Raw genomic sequence first — 16441 nt, 5'->3', positions numbered from 1 at the left:
AATGATCCGTTTACTGAATTGTGATAAAATTTAAACGGAAACTTGACCTTGTCCATCTCAGTTAGAAAGACTCATAAACCTCATGCTCTTCTGATTGAAATGTCATCTTCAGTTATTGAAGCAACAAGGGGTGTTTCTTCTATCGGAGGATCTTTGATAAATTTTTAAACATTAACATCCGACCTCCTTAACTTGATGAAATGAAAGGCTTCGTGAGAGCCTTTTCCTACTAGTGGTTCTGGTGTTGTACTGAAAAAGTATAGCTCCATAATGTCTCCTCTGGACAAATAGTCGTTATTTGCCCATGCTTCATGCATGGCTTCTTGATTCCATTTAGGTAGTCCTGAAATTTGTGGGAAGTTTGGTGATGTGGTATAAACTGAGGCAAGAGCCCCGAATTAATACAATGCTTTAACTTACTTTGGATATGAATTGGATTTCATCCATATCCTATGATATTTCCTGAAACATTAACCATGATTGTAGCTGGCTTAATGTCTACTCTTGTTTAATTTCTCATAGCTTTGTTGGTAAACCTGAAATGGATAAATTGTAGCTTCATTGGTAAACCTTAAATGCCTCTGCATTTTTATGATGACATCGATATCACTGTTGTCCATCTCTTATTAAAAAATCTGCAAGAATATTTTCATGAGATTTAATGATCACAATATCAAAAATATAATTTTGACATAACGCTTGCCATCTCAATAATATGGTTTTCTCAAGTTTAGACTTCATTTTATTCCTCAAGAAAGCTTTCATCTGTGTATTATCAACTTTTAAAGTAAATTTCCTTATAAGTAAAAATAATTATCATTTCTGAAAAGCCTTTTTTACTGCATAAAATTCTTTTTTGTTGATATGAGACATCAGAGAAAATTTCTAAATGCTTAATATGTTCTTTCATGTTTTTAGATGATATTAACACATCATCAATATAGACAAACATGAAATTGAAATAATATTTAAAAAGATTATCCATATTTCTCTAGAATATCTGAGGTGAATTAGCCAATCTAATTGGTAATACATCCCAGATATAATGTCCTTCTGGCGTGGAAAAAGATGTGAACTTCTTGCTTTCTTCCTGCATCGGAATATGATAAAAACCAGACTTACAATCGAATTTAGAGAATATATTTGCATTGTGTATGCAACTAATTAAATGTTCTCTACTAGGTATGAAGTGCCCATCAAACTCCAGAATTTTATTAATTTCGTGATAATTGATAACTAATCTGGGTTTGTTCTTTTTTATCCCACGATGATTTTTTACAAGAAATCCTGGACTGCTGTATGGTGAAATTTCTGCTTTAATCAGACCAAGGTCTAAATGTTCCTTGATTATAATCTGCATATCCATTTGATCTATTATATTCATTGGGATAGGCTTGCACATGACGAATTCATACTCTTTTCCTTCTTTAATTTTAAGGCAAGCTTTGAGTTGATTTTTATCCCACCATGCCAATGGATCTTCATTGTAATTTTCTTTAATCATTTTCTTGACATACTCTAATGATACATTTGATTCAAACCCTACATCAGAATATTAAGGTATTATATTTCTTCTGGTTTGAAAGGTTTATCTGTTCTCAGTTGAAGCATTATTTCTCCAAACCGTCCAGAATCCTTCATTTTTGGGTTCAGAAATTTTCCTTCATCATCACGCTTGTTGCGAAATTGGATTGACAATTTGCGCTAAAATGACTCTTTTAATCACTGGACTACGATTTTGTTATCACAAAGTTTTGTGAATACTAACCTTCTAGTCTCATTTTCTTGCGTATAGAACTTAAACATCTATAGGAGATTATTTCCTAACAGAATGTCAGCTCATGTATCATGAAAATAAATCGGTGGTGTTTTTACCTTATACCAATATGTTTGTCCAGCACCGCCGATTACGTTTTCGGTCATCTTAATCTTCTTACATAAGATTAATATTCTTTTAGAGAAATCTCTTTCAGCAATTTTTGGTAGTTCTTCTTCCAAATTATTTGGAAAAACCCCTCTTTTTGTGGTACAGATTCCAGCACCTGAATCAATATAAGCAGCAAAATATTTTGTCTTATATTATTCGTTTAACATTCCTACTGGAATGTATATCGAGAATGGACTTGTGGTCATTGGATTTTCCACTTTTTTTCTTCCACCATAAACTTCATCCATATTCTAGATGTTTCCATGGTTTATATTCATTGAGAAACTCTAGTCCAAGAACCAATTGATCTGGTTCTTTCCTTGGAAATCCTTTGATATAAATTTCCAATTCTCCGATATTGATCATACTTTGGTAAGTTCCTATAATAGATTGTTCTAAATAGTATATGGTATTACAAGGGAATTGATTCTTTTGTTTTGTAATATCAAATACTATTTCTAATTCTTTCCATCCTTCTGGGCATCTGAGCTTTCCTATTGTGGAGAAGCTTTTTGGCTCTTGTTGGGTTTCTTGGACAGGTTTTTTTCCCCACCTGTAACTTGTAATTTTATCCCCTTGAAAGGATAGTCTTCTTGATTCTAATATAAAACTTGGATTCCTCTGTAGAATTGGTTTGTCTTGTATTTGGATATATGTTTCCTATGTTAAGGGAAACTCAACTCTTTCTGGATAAATTGTCTGAGAAACTTTTTCAAATATCTCAGTTATTTCAATGAACTCATTTCTAATAAACAATTCTGATTATGTGTATTAGATAGAGCATATGAAATTTTATAGGTAATAGAATATGATCTATTACCTTCTTTCATCAATCTTTTTTCCTTGAAATTCTGATATAATATCAAGACTCAACTAAAATCACGATCTGCCAAGTTGTAGGCAATTCTCGGATAGATTACTCATACAATCTTTCCTGCGCAGATATTTCCTGAGATAGTTCCCAGTACTGAATCTTGAAGGTTCTCCATTCTTTTATCGCATGTAGCAATATCAATAGATGAATCTATTCCTTCTTTGAAAGTATCTTTTATCATAATTTGGATTGCTCCAATATGAATCCAGGGCATGATCCGCGCTACTTCTATCTTGAGTTTTTGTAATTCCTCATTAATCTCTTCATAAGAAATTAGTTGCATCTCCATTTTATTTCTTGTCAGTTCCATTGAAATTTCCATTTTCCTTCTAGAAACTTTATAGATTAGATGATGTTTTGTAGTGCCCAAATTCAGTACACGTATAACCCATGCATTTATTTGATTATTGAAGCATGTATTAGATTTTAAAACGAGTCTTAGTAGTGCATGATTTATTGAAATGCATTGTTTTAAATTATTTATGTTCATGTGACGCACGTTAAAATGTCTTTCTCAAGTTTCATGTTTCAGGCGACTATTCGAGGCGAGATTGAGGAAAAGACCCGGTGACGATTTTTGGCTACTTAAAGGTGGAATTTTATTTTTAAGTTGAGAATGGGGCGTTTTAAGTAATTTATTAAGTTTAGCATTTTAAAGCTTAAGTTGTTTATTTGAGTGAGTTTAGAAATTTTAAAACTCTTAAAATTACTCACTTGTGTGTGTTTTATTTTAAATGTAGTAATGCTAGTGTTTTGGTGTATTCTAGTGGGGTGTTAGCATTTTATTTAAAGAGTTATCAAGTTATTTGTAATTTTAATTAGCATGTTATTAACAGTTTTAATTGAGAGATTAAACAAATTTTTTTATCCTTAAATTATCTCTAACTCACGCCACACACACACACTACACACTTTTACACCCACCTATTCACGCCTAAACACACACACACACCCATATTTCATTCAAACTCTTTTAAATTTTGAGAAAAACACCTTAGGGTTCTTAGCCTAGAGCAGCCGCCCCCTCCCTCTGATATTCCAGCAAATTTCGTTGGTTTCTTTCAAAGAAAAATCGAGCCGCCATCGTCCCGGATCAAGCCTCGCTCCGTCTCCGCTTCGGTATCGTCGTTACGGTATCTTTAAATATCAAAAGGCATGTATATTCTGTTCTTTCTGCATCGATCTTGTCATAGTATGCGTTGTGTTATTTTATGCGTGAAAATCCATGTGTGACGTTCGTCGTTTGAGCGGAAAATGGTTTGAATGAGTTTGAAATACTTTTTAGATCTGAAAACTCGTAACTCACTGTTCTGTTGAAATCTGCGATTTTTCTGTCGAGATTTTGAGAAAACTTTCAACTACAAAATTTTAGAACTTTTTGATGCCTTCGATTTGATATAAAATTCGAGATTTTTGGATGAAAATTGAGTGAGTTATGATGTTTTTCGTGGGACTGCTCAAACTGCGACTTTTACGAAAATTGTGTTCTTGAAGTTTTTGTTGCAGGCTTTGTTGGGGATCGACGGGTGATCGTTGCTGCGTCTAGGTATGATTAGTACGATGTTGGGATGTCATTTGATACGTCGTATAGTGTCGATAGGCACTCGAATGCGTTAGGAGTCGTGAGAAACGAATTGGTGTCAATTGCTATGCTTTGAATTGTATATGTTGTAAGGTGAACTCATTGCTTTGGGTGTTTGTACGAATTTGGTTGATGTTATGGAATGATAAGGTGGGTCTCGGGGTGTCGATTCATAGTCCGTGCAACCGAGTCTAGAAAGTTGAGCGAAGCATGTACAAGATTTTCGTGAGTTCGCGATCACAGTGGGTACACGGACCCGCACACGGACCCAGTCACGGGGTCCGTGCCTTTGTTTCTTTCGCAGTGCCAAATTCCCGAGGCTACACGGACCCCCACACGGACCTATGCACGGGGTCCGTGCCCCTCCTCCTTTTCGATGTATTTTTCCAGAGTCTACACGGACCCCAACACGACCTAAGCACGGGGTCCGTGTCTCCCCTTTTCTGCACACACACTTTACAGTGCCTACACGGACCCGGAGCCGGACCTGGGCACGGGGTCCGTGTCTTGCATGTTTTGGGGAAAATATTTGTAACATGTTTTGAAGCGTGACGTCATGATTTAGTGCAAGGATTATCAAGGTCGTGTCATGGGAAATTTTAGAACGTCCTAAGTAATGATGAACTCGAAAGTAAGTATGATTTTTACGTTAAGTTATGCAAGTTAAGTATGCAAATTCGTGTTAGTATGTGCAGCAATGGCCCCGATCGAAGTCCAACGAATCCCTCAACGCCAAGTAAGTATGTATGACGTGCAATGAAAATCTTTTAAGTTTTTGAGGTATGCTAAATGTCTTGTGACCAAATTATGAATGGGTTTGGAAGTCGGTGAACGTGGCCGAGGACCTCTCCGCCCCGTTAAATTATGAACGGGTTAGATCGCGGTTGGAAAGCGTTAAATTATGAACGGGGACCAACCAGCCCGTTAAATTATGAACGGGGATCTCATGTATGCGGCAGTGGATACGTCCCTGTCAGCCCAGTACTGTGGTGTGTCTGATCAGGCGTTTATTATGCTATGGGTCACTTGCTTTGAAACATCCTCTACGAAAAATGATGAAGTCATGTATGTTTTAGTATGCTCAAGTATGCAGTTATGATTATGAAAGTTTCACGCTATGACATGTCTATTTATGTATGCAAGTTCAAGTTTATTATGCAAGCTCAAGTTTCAAGTTATGTACGTTCTATTTTTAAGATGCATGCGATTTTATTATATAGTACTCATTATCCCAGTTTATACGTGTTGAGTCTTTAGACTCACTAGACTTGATCGATGCAGGTGACTATGTTGATGAGGAGACGGGAGGTGGCGACCAAGGGGCAGGCTTGGACTGAGCGGGAGGCTAGACCCGAGGACCTCATACGCTATTTTAAGTTTTTAAGAAAATACATTTATACTCTGATTTTATGATCGGGTTGTGAGACTTTTTGAGACAGCTTCTCTTTTAGCAAATTTTAATTGTGATGGTTGATTTCAAAGATATTTTGTGAATGATGAGTGACGATCGTGTGGATGTTTTTATTTAAGAAAATTTTTAATTTTTCCGCAAATTTTAAGTATGAAAAGTACGGTTCGTTACATGTTTTCTGTTTCTTAGACCAATACTTCCTAAGAACTTTTCTACATGTCCTACAGAGAATCTCTGATATCTTTGAAGACTAGGATTTTCTCTCATGATCGTTTGGATCATGTTATGAGATATTGTTGTCTGGTTAAAGAAACCAGAAAAATCTTAATGTGTTTCGTGTCAAAACAACTCGTCTTCAGTCAGATTCCGATTCAATTCCATTAGATTCTTCCTGACTCAAAACTTCTTCTTCATATATACTTTCGTCTTAGAATATCATCAAACTAGTATACTTGAATGAGATCCTTATAATAAATTGCTTCTTCAATATCCGGTGTTGGAACAAAGCGTTTAATACCTTTTTTTTCATTTTCTGGACAGTTGGTTGAGATATGACCTCTTTCTCGACATGTCCATCAATTACAATCTTTAAAAGTTTCTTAGCTCGAGTATGAGCTCTTCTGAAAGTTTTCTATGTAGGTGTTCTTCATGTGCTTTGAGATGTAATTGATGCTTGAGATGATATCCTACTTCTTGATGGTCCACTTCTTTGTCCAGATTTGTAAGATCTAGCTTTTTGTCTGGATCATACTGTTCTTGATTTCCAAGAACTTCTTTCACTTCTAGCATAAGGATGAGTTCTAAAACTTTTTCTCTTATGCCTATGTGGTTTACTTCCAATAATTGTTGGAAGATCATTTTCCTTACAACACAAAGGAGTACGTTTGTTAATACCCTTAGTCGTTTGTAATTCTTTTGTAATACTTCCAGATGACACCACTGCCAATTTTCCTTTGAGAAAAGAGGCTCTTCGTGCCAAGATATCTGGATTGCTAGTGATATATTCCCTTATTAACATTACTCTCCAGGGACTGAGCATTTTGGCGAAGAAAAGTTGCAATGCCATATCTTTTTCGACCCCCGAATTCCATCTATGTTTCGTGGATGAATATCATTTTTGCTCAGTACCCAACCCAGAGCTCCACGCTAAAGGAGTTAGGCGATCATATGATCATTCGTAGGGTGACACACAAAAGGGTACCTGTCAGCTTGCTAACCTCAAACTCTTTAACAGAGCCTAGGTTGTTTCCTACAGAGAGTCGTGCTTTGTGTCAGATCACACGATAGAGGATCACGGATGTTTATAAGCTCTGATACCATTTCTCCCAGGAAAACAATCATTGAAAGTAATAAGGGTATTTTTGTTAACATTTTCTTTTGGAGGGAGTTTGGGCAAAAAAATTTAGGTGTAGGGAGTTAGGATAAATAAAAGTTTGAGTTTGGGGATTTATCACCAAATTTACCTTCAAACAATGGTTTAAAATGAAGAAAATTATAGGATTCAGGTTTTTTCGTTATTTTCATGTAAAAAATAGGCTTCAAAGTTAAAGTTCAAGTCATTTTCAATCTCTTTTACCTTTTATCCTGAGCCTACATATTTTCCACATTTTTTAACAATAAAATACCCGTTCTAAGCATTGTCGGGGCTTTTCAACTAGAAAATAGCCATAATTCTCTCATCTATTTAGTCATGATTTTCAAGTGGATATTGTTTGGAAGTCAGCACATCTCGATCAAAATAATAAAATTGAAAATCACAGGCACCATGTATAAAGTTGCAATCACCAGTCTACGTATAGGAGGACATCAGATTTCAGTCTATATGATCAATCCACCAATTTAATTTCCTTGCAGGTTAACAAATGAACATTACACAAAGTTATAATAATAATATTAACTACTACAAGGAATGATCGGAAATAAAAATATAATATTATCAATCAATAATCTAAACTGTTGTGAAAAAGTAAAAATTTATGGTAAAAAGTAAAAATCTCAAACACTCAAAATTTACCAACCAACACACTTTATAATATTTTTCTCTCTACTCAATTGTGTTTTTCTTCACAAATGAGAGATCTATTTATAGAGTTTTATTACACATAATCCAAAAAATAAAATACACCATTACCTACATCATCACACACAAATTTCTAACTTTACAACTCTTATTTTCAACATTCAAATATTCAACTATTACTTTTTCAATATTCAACTATATTATTTTCAACACTCCCCCTTGTGATGATGATCATGATACGATGATGTCTTCATTACGTGTTTTTGTACTGCCTCGTTAAAAACCTTACTTGGAAAAACCCATTGGGATAAAAACCATAGTAAGGGAAAAAGAGTGCAGTCACGTAAACTCCCCCTGATGTTGACATGAACAATTCTTCACAAATTTCGTAGATTGTGCATCCCAATATTATATATGTGCTTTCTGAATATTGACGTAGGAAGTGCCTTTGTGAAGAGATCTGATGAGTTTTCACTTGATTGAATGTGACGAACATCAATACATTTATTCTTCTCAAGCTCCTTGGTGAATGCGAATAACTTAGGAGGAATATGTTTAGTTCTGTCGCTTTTTATGTATCCTTCTTTCATTTGAGCAACACATGCAGCATTATCTTCATATAGTATCACAGGCTTCTCATCGAATGATAATCCGCATGAGATTTGGATATGTTGGGTCATTGATTTTAACCACACACATTCACGACTTGCTTCATGTAGTGCAATAATCTCGGCATGATTTGATGAAGTTGTTACGAGCGTATGTTTCTGTGAACGCCAAGATATTGCAGTGCCTCCACGAGTAAATACATATCCAGTTTGGGAACGTGCCTTGTGTGGATCAGATAAGTATCCAGCATCAGCATAACCAATTATACTTGGATTAGCATCTTTTGAATACAAAAGTCCCAAGTCTGTCGTTCCTCGTTGATAACGGAATATATGTTTAATTCCGTTCCAGTGTCTCTTTGTTGGATATGAGCTAAATCTTGCCAACAGATTCACGGCAAAGATATATCAGGCCTTGTACAATTTGTAAGGTACATAAGGGCACCGATGGCACTTAGATATGGTACTTCTGGACCAAGAATATCTTCATCATCTTCACATGGACGGAATGGATCCTTTTCTATGTTTAATGATCTAACAACCATTGGAGTACTTAAAGGATTTGCTTTATCCATATTAAAACGTTTAAGGATCTTTTCTGTATAATTTGTCTGGTGAACAAACATTCCACATTCTTTTTGTTCAATTTGTAAACCCAGACAATACTTGGTTTTTCCAAGATCCTTCATTTCAAATTCTTCCTTCAAGTATGACACAACTTCTTGAATTTCCTTATTCGTTCCAATGATGTTTAAATCATCAACATATACAGCAATAATTACGCATCCGGATGTTGTTTTCTTAATGAAAACACAAGGGCATATTGAATTATTTACATATCCCTTTTTCATCAAGTGATCACTTAGTCGATTATACCACATTCGACCTGATTGCTTTAACCCATATAATGATCTTTGTAATTTCACAGAATAACATTCCCTGGGTTTTGAACTTTGTGCTTCAGGCATCTTAAATCCTTCAGGGATTTTCATATATATATTACTATCAAGTGATCCATATAAGTAAGCTGTAACAACATCCATAAGACGCATTTCTAAATTTTCAGATACCGCCAAGCTAATCAAATACCGAAACGTAATTGCATCCATCACAGGAGAATACGTTTCTTCATAATCAATTCCAGGCCTTTGAGAAAAACCTTGTGCAACAAGTCGAGCTTTATATCTTACTATTTCATTTTTCTCATTTCGCTTTCGAATAAAAACCCATTTGTATCCAACAGGTTTTACACCTTCAGGTGTAAGGACTATAGGTCCAAAAACATTACGTTTATTTAGCGAATCCAATTCAACCTGGATGGCTTCTTTCCATTTTATCCAGTCCTGCCGATTTTTACATTCACCAAAAGATTTTGGTTCATGATCTTCATTATCATTTATGATGCCGATTGCCACATTATAAGAAAATATATCATCAATTTCATCTATATCTTTTCGGTTCCATATTTTTCCAGTATTAATGTAATTGATAGAGATTTCATGATTCTCGTCATTTTGTGGTTCTGACAGAACATTTGCATCATCATGTGTTTCTTCAGGAACATCATTCTCTATTTTGTGATCATCATGTGTTTCTTCAGAAACATCATTCTTTATTTTGTGATCATCGTGTTTCTCTATGAATTTTCTTTTTCGAGGATTTTTATCCTTGGAACCGACTGGCCTTCCACGCTTCAGGCGTTTAATAACATCATGAGTATCTTCCATTTGTTTCTTTGGAATTTCAATTCGAGCAGGGGCATTTGCAGCATGTATATATGATTTAGTTACCCCTTTTGTGTCTGCAAATGCATCTGGTATTTGATTTGCTATTCTTTGCAAGTGTACAATTTGTTGTACATCTTTTTCACATTGTTTTGTTCTTGGATCCAGATGTAACAATGATGATACATACCATGTAATTTCTTTTTCGGTATGTTTTTGTTCTCCCCCTAACATTGGGAAGATTTCCTCATTAAAATGACAATCAGCAAAACGTGCTGTGAACACATCTCCTGTCTGAGGTTCAAGATATCGAATGATTGATGGACTATCATAACCGATATAAATTCCAACCTTTCTTTGAGGTCCCATTTTCTTTCGTTGTGGTGGTGCAATAGGCACATACACCATACATCCAAAAATTCTCAGATGAGAAATGTCTGGTTCTTTACCAAATGCAAGCTGCAATGGGGAGTATTTATGATATGCACTTGGTCTGATGCGAATTAATGAAGCAGCATATAAAATTGCATGTCCCCATACAGAAATAGGGAGCTTTGTTTTCATAATCATTGGTCTAGCAATCATTTGCAGACGTTTAATCAATGATTCAGCCAATCCATTCTGTGTATGTACATGAGCAACAGGATGCTCAACAATGATTCCCATAGACATACAATAATCATTGAAAGTCCGGGAAGTAAATTCACCAGCATTATCAAGTCTAATTTTCTTGATTGTATAATCGGGAAACTGATTCCTCAATTTTATTATTTGAGCAAGTAATCTTGCAAATGCAACATTTCGAGTTGACAATAAACATACATATGACCATCTGCTGGAGGCATCAATCAATACCATAAAGTATCTGAATGGTCCACATGGTGGATGGATTGGTCCACAAATATCACCCTGAATACGTTCAAGAAACATTGGTGATTCAGTTTGGATTTTGACTGGTGATGGTCTTATAATAAGTTTTCCAAGAGAACATGCTTTACATTGAAACTTATTATTCTGAAAGATCTTCTGGTCTTTCAGTGGATGACCATGTGTATTTTCTATAATTCTTCGCATCATTGTTGAACCAGGATGTCCCAATCGATCATGCCAATTGGTTAATATCGAAGAATTATCAACTACCATGTTTGATTCAATGGGACTTATATGTGTATAATGCAATCCAGTAGGGAGCATTGGTAGTTTTTCAATCACATATTTCTTTCCTGTCTTATATGTGATAAGACACATATATTTCTCATTCCCTTCATTCATTGTTTGAGTATCATACCCATGGGAATATATATCATTAAAACTCAACAAATTTCTTTTCGATTGTGGTGAATATAAAGCATCATTGATCAAAAATTTTGTACCATTAGGTAACAAAAATTGTGCTTTACCACATCCTTTAATCAAGTCTACAGGACCTGATATTGTATTCACCGTTGTTTTTGTTGGTTTTAGTTCCAAGAAATATCTTTTATCTCGGAGGATAGTGTGCGTTGTACCACTATCGGGTATGCAAACTTCAGCTTTGCTCATAGCATTTTCCATATTTGAACTTCAAAAAAATATGCAATGAAATAAAATTACTGAAAATACATATGTAAATATAACACATATTATAATTATACAATAAAGCATTATTACATGAATACATGAAAAATCAATTATTGTACATTTATATTCTACCATTAAATTGTTCATTTTCAGAAAAATCATTGAGAAAATCTGTAGCATCAAAATTGTTCATTTCTATCCCACCAACATGTTGATCATTTCCAGAGAAATCATTCATAAAATCACCAGCATCAAAATGAGTTGAATCACTCAAACGGTCACTGCGTTCAGTGAAGTTGGTCTCCTTTTCTTTCCCCTTTAATGATTCTTTATAAAGTTTACAAAGATGCTCAGGGGCTCGACAAACTTTGGACCAATGTCCTGGAGTACCACATCTGTAACAAGAACTTTCATATCTTTTTGAGTGATTTTCGTTAACACTTGTATTCTCATGATGCCTTTTCTGTGGATGGTTTGGGACGCTCTTTTGAGATGAGTTATAAAAATAACTATTTCTATTATTTTCAAAACCACGACCGCGTCCACGATCACGGCCAATTCCACGTCTACGTCCACGTCCACGACCTCGACCTCGATCTTGTCTTTGAATTTTATTTTGGTTCCGAGGTTTAAATTCATTTTTATTTACAGCATTTACTTCGGGAAATGATGTTGATCCAGTGGGTCGGGACTGATGATTTCTCATTAATAGCTCGTTGTTCTTTTCCGCCACAAGAAGACAGGCGATGAGCTCAGAATATCTCGCAAATCCACGTACTCTATATTGTTGCTGTAGAGTAATATTTGATGCATGAAATGTGGAAAATGTTTTTTCAAGCATCTCAGATTCTGTGACCTCATGTCCACAAAATTTTAATTACGAGATTATTCTATACATCGCCGAATTGTAATCACTTACTTTTTTAAAATCTTGGAATCTCAGTGTATTCCATTCATCCCGGGCGGTCGGAAGTATAACTTCCCTTATATGTTCAAATTTCTTTTAATCCCTTCCACAAAGCCATGAGATTTTTTTCAGTCAGATATTCACATTTCAATCCATCGTCGAGATGTCGACGCAAAAATATCATGGCTCTTGCCTTTTCTTGTGACGAGCATATGCCATTTTTTTTAATGGTCTCGCTTAGACCCAATGACTCAAGATGCATTTCTACATCTAGAGTCCATGGCATATAATTCTTTCCCGTGATGTCGAGCGCAATAAATTCGAGCTTTGTTAAATTTGACATGGTGGTACTTTTTCTTCTGTTTGGAGCTTGGAATAGTATGTAGGACTTTTAGAGCTTCGTGCTGATAACGTGTTGTGAAAAAGTAAAAATTTATGGTAAAAAGTAAAAATCTCAAACACTCAAAATTTACCAACCAACACACTTTATAATATTTTTCTCTCTACTCAATTGTGTTTTTCTTCACAAATGAGAGATCTATTTATAGAGTTTTATTACACATAATCCAAAAAATAAAATACATCATTACCTACATCATCACACACAAATTTCTAACTTTACAACTCTTATTTTCAACATTCAAATATTCAACTATTACTTTTTCAATATTCAACTATATTGAAAATAAGAGTTGTAAAGTTAGAAATTTGTGTGTGATGATGTAGGTAATGATGTATTTTATTTTTTGGATTATGTGTAATGAAACTCTATAAATAGATCTCTCATTTGTGAAGAAAATCACAATTGAGTAGAGAGAAAAATATTATAAAGTGTGTAGTTTGGTAAATTTTGAGAGTTTGAGATTTTTACTTTTTACCATAAATTTTTACTTTTTCACAACACGTTATCAGCACGAAGCTCTAAAAGTCCTACATATTTTTCCAAGCTCCAAACAGAAGAAAAAGGTAACAAAAGTAATTATATTTATTTTACTGTTATTTGTTTATTGTGTATTTATTTAATATACAATATAATGTTATTATTAGAAATAATAAAAATAAATTTTTCATAAACTTGTTATAAATCATGGGAGGATGTTAAGACGACATCCCACACTCCCGGCAAGGGATACGACAAGTATAAAAGCCTATAAGGTTTTTAAACAAAATAAATTATGACAGTCGTTATAATATTATGATATGATAAATATAATTATTTAAACATGTCTAATATTATATATACCATATTATTACCATAAAATTATACAAATATATACATTTATTCTTTTATTCACCAACGGTCATAAACGGTAACAAAACGGCTAGTTTTTGCCCTATAAATATGATCTCTCAAACTCATTCAATCACCCCAACTTTCTCTTCTTCTCTAAAAATTATTCTTCATCAAATTTTCGGAGAAAAAAGAAGATGGCTTTCGCAAGGTTATTTTTAATTATTTTAAGTTATCATACTCACGAGTCTTGTATTTATCGGAGAATATCCTCCTCGTGTGTTTTCTTTATTTTTACGAATACTTGTACTTGTTGTTTATCCATTACTTTGTATTGCAATATTCATTAACTAATAAAATGCATCGTGATTTTTAGTACCACCATGGCAAACTTAACAAAGCTCGAATTCATCGCTCTTGACATTACTGGGAAAAATTATATGCCATGGACTCTCGATGTAGAAATGCATCTTGAGTCATTAGGTCTAAATGAGACCATAAAAGAAAATGGCATATGCACATCACAAGAAAAGGCAAGAGCCATGATATTTTTGCGTCGACATCTCGACGATGGATTAAAATGTGAATATATGACTGAAAAAGATCCCATGGCTTTATGGAAGGGATTAAAAGAAAGATTCGAACATATAAGGGAAGTTATACTTCCGATCGCTAGGGATGAATGGAATACGTTAAGATTCCAAGACTTTAAAAAAGTCAGCGATTACAACTCGGCGATGTATAGAATAATCTCGCAGTTGAAATTTTGTGGGCACGAGATGACAGAATTGGAAAAGCTTGAGAAAACATTTTCCACTTTTCACGCATCGAATATAACTCTACAACAACAATATAGAGTGCGTGGATTTTTGAGATATTCTGAACTTATCGCCTGTCTCCTTGTGGCGGAAAAGAATAACGAGCTATTAATGAGAAATCATCAGGCACGACCTACTGGTTCAACGGCATTTCCTGAAGCAAATGTCGTAAGCAAAAATGAATTTAAATCTGGCAACCAAAATCAAAGTTATAGACAAGATTTTGGTCGAGGACGAAATCGAGGTCATGGTCGTGGTCGTGGACGTGGTCGGGGACGTGGAAATAGTCGTGGTCGTGGACGCGGCCGTGGTTTTGAAAATAATCGAGATAGTTACTTCAATAACTCATCTCAAAGGAACGTCCCAAATCATCCACCGAAAAGGCATCAAGAGAACATGAGTGTAAATGAAAATCACTCAAAAAGAATTGAAAGTTCTTGTTTCAGATGTGGTACTCCAGGACATTGGTCCCGTATTTGTCGAGCCCCTGAGCACCTTTGCAAACTTTATAAAGAATCAATAAAGGGGAAAGAAAAGGAGACCAACTTCGCTGAAAACAGTGAACCTTTGAGTAATTCAACTCATTTTGATGCTGGAGATTTTCTGATTGATTTCTCAGACAATGATCAATTTGCGGGTGGAATAAATATGTAAAACATTTTATTTTTCATGTAATTGTATGATAATATTTTATCGTGTGTTATATTTTGGCATATGTATTGTATTGTATTTTTATAAATGTATTGTCAGTAATTTTATTTCATTGCATATTTTTTTGAAGTTCAAATATGGAAAATCCTATGAACAAAGATGAAGTTTGCATACCTGATAGTGGTACAACGCACACTATCCTCCGAGATAAAAGATATTTCTTGGAACTAAAACCAACAAAAACAATGGTGAATACAATATCAGGTCCTGTAGACTTGATTAAAGGTTGTGGTAAAGCACAATTTTTGTTACCTAAAATTTTTGATCAATGATGCTTTATATTCACCACAATCGGAAAGAAATTTGTTGAGTTTTAATGATATATATTCCCATGGGTATGATACTCAAACAATGAATGAAGGGAATGAGAAATATATGTGTCTTACCACATATAAATCAGGAAAGAAATATGTAGTTGAAAAACTACCAATGCTACCTACTGGATTGCATTATACATATATAAGTCCAATTGAATCAAACATGGTAGTTGATAATTCTTCAATACTGATCAATTGGCATGATCGATTAGGACATCCTGGTTCAACAATGATGCGAAGAATTATAGAAAATACACATGGTCATCCATTGAAAGACCAGAAGATCTTTCAGAATAATAAGTTTCAATGTAAAGCATGTTCTCTCGGAAAACTTATTATAAGACCATCACCAACCAAAATCCAAACTGAATCACCAATGTTTCTTGAACGTATTCAGGGTGATATTTGTGGACCAATCCATCCACCATGTGGAACATTCAGATACTTTATGGTATTGATTGATGCCTCCAGCAGATGGTCACATGTATGTTTATTGTCAACTCGAAATGTTGCATTTGCAAGATTACTTGCTCAAATAATAAAATTGAGGAATCAATTTCCCGATTATACAATCAAGAAAATTAGACTTGATAATGCTGGTGAATTTACTTCCCAGACTTTCAATGATTATTGTATGTCTATGGGAATCATTGTTGAGCATCCTGTTGCTCATGTACATACACAGAATGGATTGGCTGAATCATTGATTAAACGTCTGCAAATGATTGCTAGACCAATGATTATGAAAACA

This window comes from Primulina eburnea, chromosome 16 (genome assembly GCF_022965805.1).
Source record: "Primulina eburnea isolate SZY01 chromosome 16, ASM2296580v1, whole genome shotgun sequence".
Taxonomy (NCBI): Eukaryota; Viridiplantae; Streptophyta; class Magnoliopsida; order Lamiales; family Gesneriaceae; genus Primulina; species Primulina eburnea.
Note: the sequence above shows the minus strand (reverse complement) of the source record.